Source organism: Salmo trutta, unplaced genomic scaffold, assembly GCF_901001165.1.
Source record: "Salmo trutta unplaced genomic scaffold, fSalTru1.1, whole genome shotgun sequence".
Taxonomy (NCBI): Eukaryota; Metazoa; Chordata; class Actinopteri; order Salmoniformes; family Salmonidae; genus Salmo; species Salmo trutta.
The window spans coordinates 36,501-42,500 of NW_021822789.1; the positions used below are offsets into that span (position 1 = coordinate 36,501).

The 6,000-nt window shown below is 45.7% G+C and overlaps 1 pseudogene; it reads left to right on the forward strand.

Annotated features, from left to right (window-relative positions):
* LOC115184564 (macrophage mannose receptor 1-like) overlaps positions 1 to 2,340 on the forward strand; it is a 37,443-nt pseudogene extending 35,103 nt beyond the window's left edge.
* The last annotated feature ends 3,660 nt before the right edge of the window (positions 2,341 to 6,000 follow it).

Here is a 6,000-nt window from a genome sequence, read left to right on the forward strand (position 1 = left end):
TAGGCCTGTTCAAAACACACCTAGGTAACTACCAATCCTTCTAGATAGATAGGTCTGTTCAAAACACACCTAGGTAACTATCAATTCTTCTAGATATCCCTGTACAAAACACACCTACACTTTTATAATAAAAAGGTTCCAAAATGGTTCTTCGGCCGTCACCATGGGAGAACCCTGGTAACAGCCGAATAGCTCATTTAGGTTCTAGAAATAACCTTTTCATGTAAGAGTGTAGGTAACTACATGACTAACAACAGACCCTGTTGCAGGTCAGTGGAAGTGGCTGGACCAAACAGTGCTGGACTACATTAACTGGGCTGAAGGACAGCCTCAGGACTCTCCCTATGAATATGGATATATACAATCCTCCGATGGGACCTGGAGCACTGCCTCCAGTTGGGCTGATAAACCATACATCTGTAAGAAGCCCAAAGGTGAGACAGAACTTACATCTGTGAGAAAGACGAGGGTGAGACTGACTATACATCTGTAGGAAAGACGAGGGTGAGACTAACCATACATCTGTGAGGGGAACGGCACCTCCGTACCTTCAGGCTCTGATCAGGCCCTACACCCAAACAAGGGCACTACGTTCATCCACCTCTGGCCTGCTCGCCTCCCTACCTCTGAGGAGGCACAGCTCCCGCTCAGCCCAGTCAAAACTGTTCGCTGCTCTGGCGCCCCAATGGTGGAACAGGCTCCCTCACGACGCCAGGACAGCGGAGTCAATCACCACCTTCCGGAGACACCTGAAACCCCACCTCTTTAAGGAATACTTGGGATAGGATAAAGTAATCCTTCTACCCCCCCCCCCCAAAAAAAGATTTAGATGCACTATTGTAAAGTGGTTTTTCCACTGGTTTTCTTAAGGTGAATGCACCAATTTGTAAGTCGCTCTGGATAAGAACGTCTGCTAAATGACTTAAATGTAAATGTAGGAAAGACGAGGGTGAGACTGACCATACATCTGTAGGAAAGACGAGGGTGAGACTGACCATACATCTGTAGGAAAGACGAGGGTGAGACTGACCATACATCTGTAGGAAAGACGAGGGTGAGACTGACCATACATCTGTAGGAAAGACGAGGGTGAGAGGGGAGCACCATGGCACCATGTATCTATTACAATATCCACACAACTTTCTTTCTCACTCCATAGTGTAGTGCACAAATGAATGTCAATAGAACTATAGGAAATGAAGGCCGTGATGAAGAATTATTTGAGCAATTAGGATAATAGACAGTAGATAGATAGATAGTTTACATGGTTAAATAAAGGTGAAATAAACAAATAAATAGACAGTGTTAGACCTCTTAATAATACCTTGTTAATAATCCTCTCTGTTCCACCTCCAGTTCTACCAGAAACACCACCAACACAAGGTGAGTCATGAATGAATGAGCCGATCAATCAACCAACCCAACCATCCACCCGTCAACCCATCATCCATCCTTCAATCAACTAATCAATCAATCAATCAATCAATCAATCAATGATCTGTCAATTAGCCACTCTGTCAATTAACCACTCTGTCGATTAACCACTCTGTCGATTAACCACTCTGTCGTTTGACCACTCTGTCGATTGACCACTCTGTCGATTGACCACTCGGTCGATTGACCACTCGGTCGATTGACCACTCGGTCGATTAACCACTCGGTCGATTAACCACTCTGTCGATTGACCACTCTGTCGATTGACCTCTCTGTCGATTGACCTCTCTGTCGATTGACCACTCTGTCGATTGACCACTCTGTCGATTGACCACTCTGTCGATTAACCACTCTGTCGATTGACCACTCTGTCGATTGACCACTCTGTCGATTAACCACTCTGTCGATTAACCACTCTGTCGATTGACCACTCTGTCGATTAACCAATCAGTCAAACAATGATAGCCATACTGTAATATTTATTCCTGTGATCCTGCAGTGTCTCTGAAGGGAGGTCACAGGCGTGTGTATTCAGGCCTGGCAGTGGTGGTGGTATTGGCTACCATGTGTCTGATGGGCCTCACAGCCTTAATGCTCTACAAGAAGACCGGCCGTCCCCTGCCCTCCTTCACCAACCCCCTGGACTTCAGATCAGGCCAGAGTACCTTCGACAACCCCCTCTACACGGAGCCCATCACCGAGGTCGACCCCAGCATGGTGGACAATAGCCAGCTGGTCAACCATATGGAGGCTCAGCCAATGATCACTTTGTGATTGGGAGGAGTCAAGGGGGAGTCAAGGGGGGAGTAAGGTTAAAGATCCAACCCAGGTTAGGACAAGTCATATTTACGTGCACAAGCTTTCGAAAATAATAAACAAATTCATTGTACAAGCGCTGTTGCGAACTAGCTTCGTTGATGTTTCAATTTTTCACCTATTTATGCAAAGACTTCTGGGATATTAGAATCCTCTTGTCTCGACCTTCACATTTTGAACCTAGAAATCAGGGGATGTGTGGTGAGGTCTGAGGCCAGTTAGGCACTTTCTATTGGACCAGCTGCAGTAACTCTTGCATTGGGGACAGTGTGTGTCAGGTCATGCTGGAACAAGAAGCTGAGAAGCTGTCTAGGTGATTTGTCTCCGTTTGTGAACTTTACAATCCCACAAGATCAGCCTTAAAAGGATGATTCAGGATTTTGGCAATGATTGATACCATTTTTATGTTACTATGTCCAGTATGAAGGAAAATAGAGGTAGTTTCACGAGCCAATGCTAACTAGAATTAGCGCAAAGACTGGAAGTCTATGGGTATCTGCTAGCATGCATTAGCGCAATGACAGTAAGTCTATGGGTATCTGCTATCTATAAGGATTGGTCATTGCGTTAATGCAGGCTAGCAGATACCCATAGACTTCCAGTCGTTTAGTTTAGTTTATTAATTCGACCATTTAAAAAAAACAAGCTCACATAAAACTTGAAAAAGCCATACATTCATGAATAAAATCATAGAGGATAACACACAATAAAGTCTGGGACTTATTTCCATTGTGGTCCTCTGGAGACAAGATGGCTAGACAAGATCCAACACAGTATGACAGTGAAATAATCAAACAAAAACAGAGAAGAAGAACATCCATCTCATCATTCCAGTTACATCATAGGGGTTATTCATATGGGCACAGAAGACATCAAACATAGTTTTACTTTATTTTTAAAGTCATTGCGCTAATGCATACTAGCAGATACCCATAGACTTCCAGTCATTGCGCTAATGCATGCTAGCAGATACCCATAGACTTCCAGTCATTGCGCTAGCGCTAGTTAGCAACTTCCTTCAAACTGCATGCAGAGACATTAAAATTGTATCCACGGGACTCTGGGTCAGTAGATAAAGGGTCTCATCTGACTCTGGGTCAGTAGATAAAGGGCCCCATCTGACTCTGGGTCAGTAGATAAAGGGCCTCATCTGACTCTGGGTCAGTAGATAAAGGGCCTCATCTGACTCTGGGTCAGTAGATAAAGGACCTCATCTGACTCTGGGTCAGTAGATAAAGGGTCTCATCTGACTCTGGGTCAGTAGATAAAGGGCCTCATCTGACTCTGGGTCAGTAGATAAAGGGCCCCATCTGACTCTGGGTCAGTAGATAAAGGACCTCATCTGACTCTGGGTCAGTAGATAAAGGACCTCATCTGACTCTGGGTCAGTAGATAAAGGACCTCATCTGACTCTGGGTCAGTAGATAAAGGGTCTCATCTGACTCTGGGTCAGTAGATAAAGGGCCTCATCTGACTCTGGGTCAGTAGATAAAAGGCCTCATCTGACTCTGGGTCAGTAGATAAAGGACCTCATCTGACTCTGGGTCAGATGATTAACAGCTCCATCTGACTGGGTCAGTAGATAAAGGGCCTCATTGCCAAAATACCTAAGTATCCCTTTAAGTGTGATGAAATCTTGGTATATTTTGACAGGCTCTCGTTTACTGATGTCGAACTTTTTCAACATTTAAAAATAATAATAATCAGCCAAGGAAGGTGGTCAAACCTGTCTGTCATCTGAACATTGATATTGTCCAAACCTGGCTGTCATCTGAACATTGATATTGTCCAGTATGTTGTAGTAGGGTCTCCCCATCTCTACAGTAACATCAGCTGTTTACTACGAGTTGAACATTCTGCCAGGCACAGTTCAATGCACTTCTGCTTGAATCTGATGGATTCTGTTAAAATGTAACACGTTTCAAGTTAAACTGTAGTTTGTTTGTATCCTGTTTAGTGAATGATTACTGTGAGTATTAATGCAGTTTAGGTCATGAAACTGTGTGTTTGCTAGTTTAGAAACCATGACTTAGATAAGAGGAAATGGCCTAGGATCAGAGAGCAGGGTCAGGCTCAGGACAGAAGATGGATGGGTGTGATTCTGACATCTGGCTAAACAAAGAGAGGACCATGGACAGGGGAAAGGAGGGAGACTCATTGGGGTCATAAAATGTATAGCTGAGGAGGTGATGTCTACAAGAGGGTGGTGACCAAAAGGAGGGAAAAGTATAGGATGGGTTGTGATCTTTCTAAACGTATGCACTGACTGTATCCTTGGTATTAAACACTTGCAAAGTCTCTGGAGCGTTTGGTCTCAGTTCCTTATTGCAGAGAGGTTGCAATAACATTTTTCCTTCTGAACAAGTCGCTGATAGAAAGTATCAACGTCTTGTCTCTGCCGTTCCAGGGTTACAGGACTTTCATTGTTTCATTTCATTGTTGCTGGTGGGTCCAATATCGGGTAGGGAGCACCCCACTACAGGGCCAAGTCAATGTGGGCCGCCCCTGGTCATTTTAGGAGGTTTACAAAAAATCTTCAAAAATCAGACTAGGTCCAGACTTTTCAGAAATCGCGCTATGTTTGGCTGTGAGCCTGGTGATTGACCTGGTGTGGATTTTGAAAATTGCCTTTTAATGCAATTAGGGGGGTGCAGTCGGTCCATTATCGGGTAGGGAGCACGCCCCACCTGGCCCAAGTTAATGGGGGGTGCCCCTGGTCATTTTTGGAGGTCTTGAGAAAATCTTCAAAAATCAGACTATTTCTAAACTTCTCAGAAATCGCATTGTGTTTGTTCAACTTTTGCTCCAGAGACAATGTCCAGACGTGCACCTGGTGATTGAATGCATCACCTGGGCTATATTTTGACATGGTTCTTAATTGCTTCAGGGGGATGATGGAGGTCAATGCCCAGTTAGGGAGGACCCTCTAGGTGCCCCCTACCCCCACCTCCCCCACCCGGGATTGTCCACAAGAGGGCGCCACTGGACATTTTAAGCTGTTTTTAAGCATCGGTACCTGGGAACCTAATGTAAGTCAATGACAGAGCTTTGCTGAAAAATGACTAGCTTCTCTCTCATTGCACTATGTTCAACTTTTGCTCCAGAGACTATGTCCAGCCATGCACCTGGTGATTGAACGGGTTACCAGGTGTTGATTGGGGGAAATGGCTCCAGGTTCCAGCCCTCACCAAGTAGGCCAAAAAAAAGGGGGACAAAGAAGCCAACCTCCACAGAGGCTGACTGCTCTGCCCCTCTGAAGGACAGTGGAACTACGGACCTCCAGGACTCTAGTCCTTCACTCCCTGCCCAGGTAACACTCCTCTCTCTGGGCCTGAGAGTAGAGCTTACTCCCTGGAACTACAGACCTCCAGGCCTCTTGGCCTACACTACCTGCCCGGGTAACACACCTCTCTCTCGGTTTGAGTCCCAGCTAGGGGCACCTCCCCTCCATAACTTCGCCCACCAGGCAAACCGGGGCACCCACACTTAAGCACCCTTCCTTGGACACTAAAGTATATAGCCCCACTGACACGAACCACGTGCACCTGGTCATCCAAAACAGGCTTCGTGCACCTGGTGACCCACTTGCTTTCTGCTCAGAGACTAAGTCCACACATATGGATAACCAGGTGCTGATGGAACTTTCAACCCAGGCATCCACCTTCACTAGACTGTTTGCCCTCTCTTTGTCTCTGGGCCTCTGGCCTCTCGTACTCGTACAGACCGGTACTGAGGTAACTCTTGTTTGCA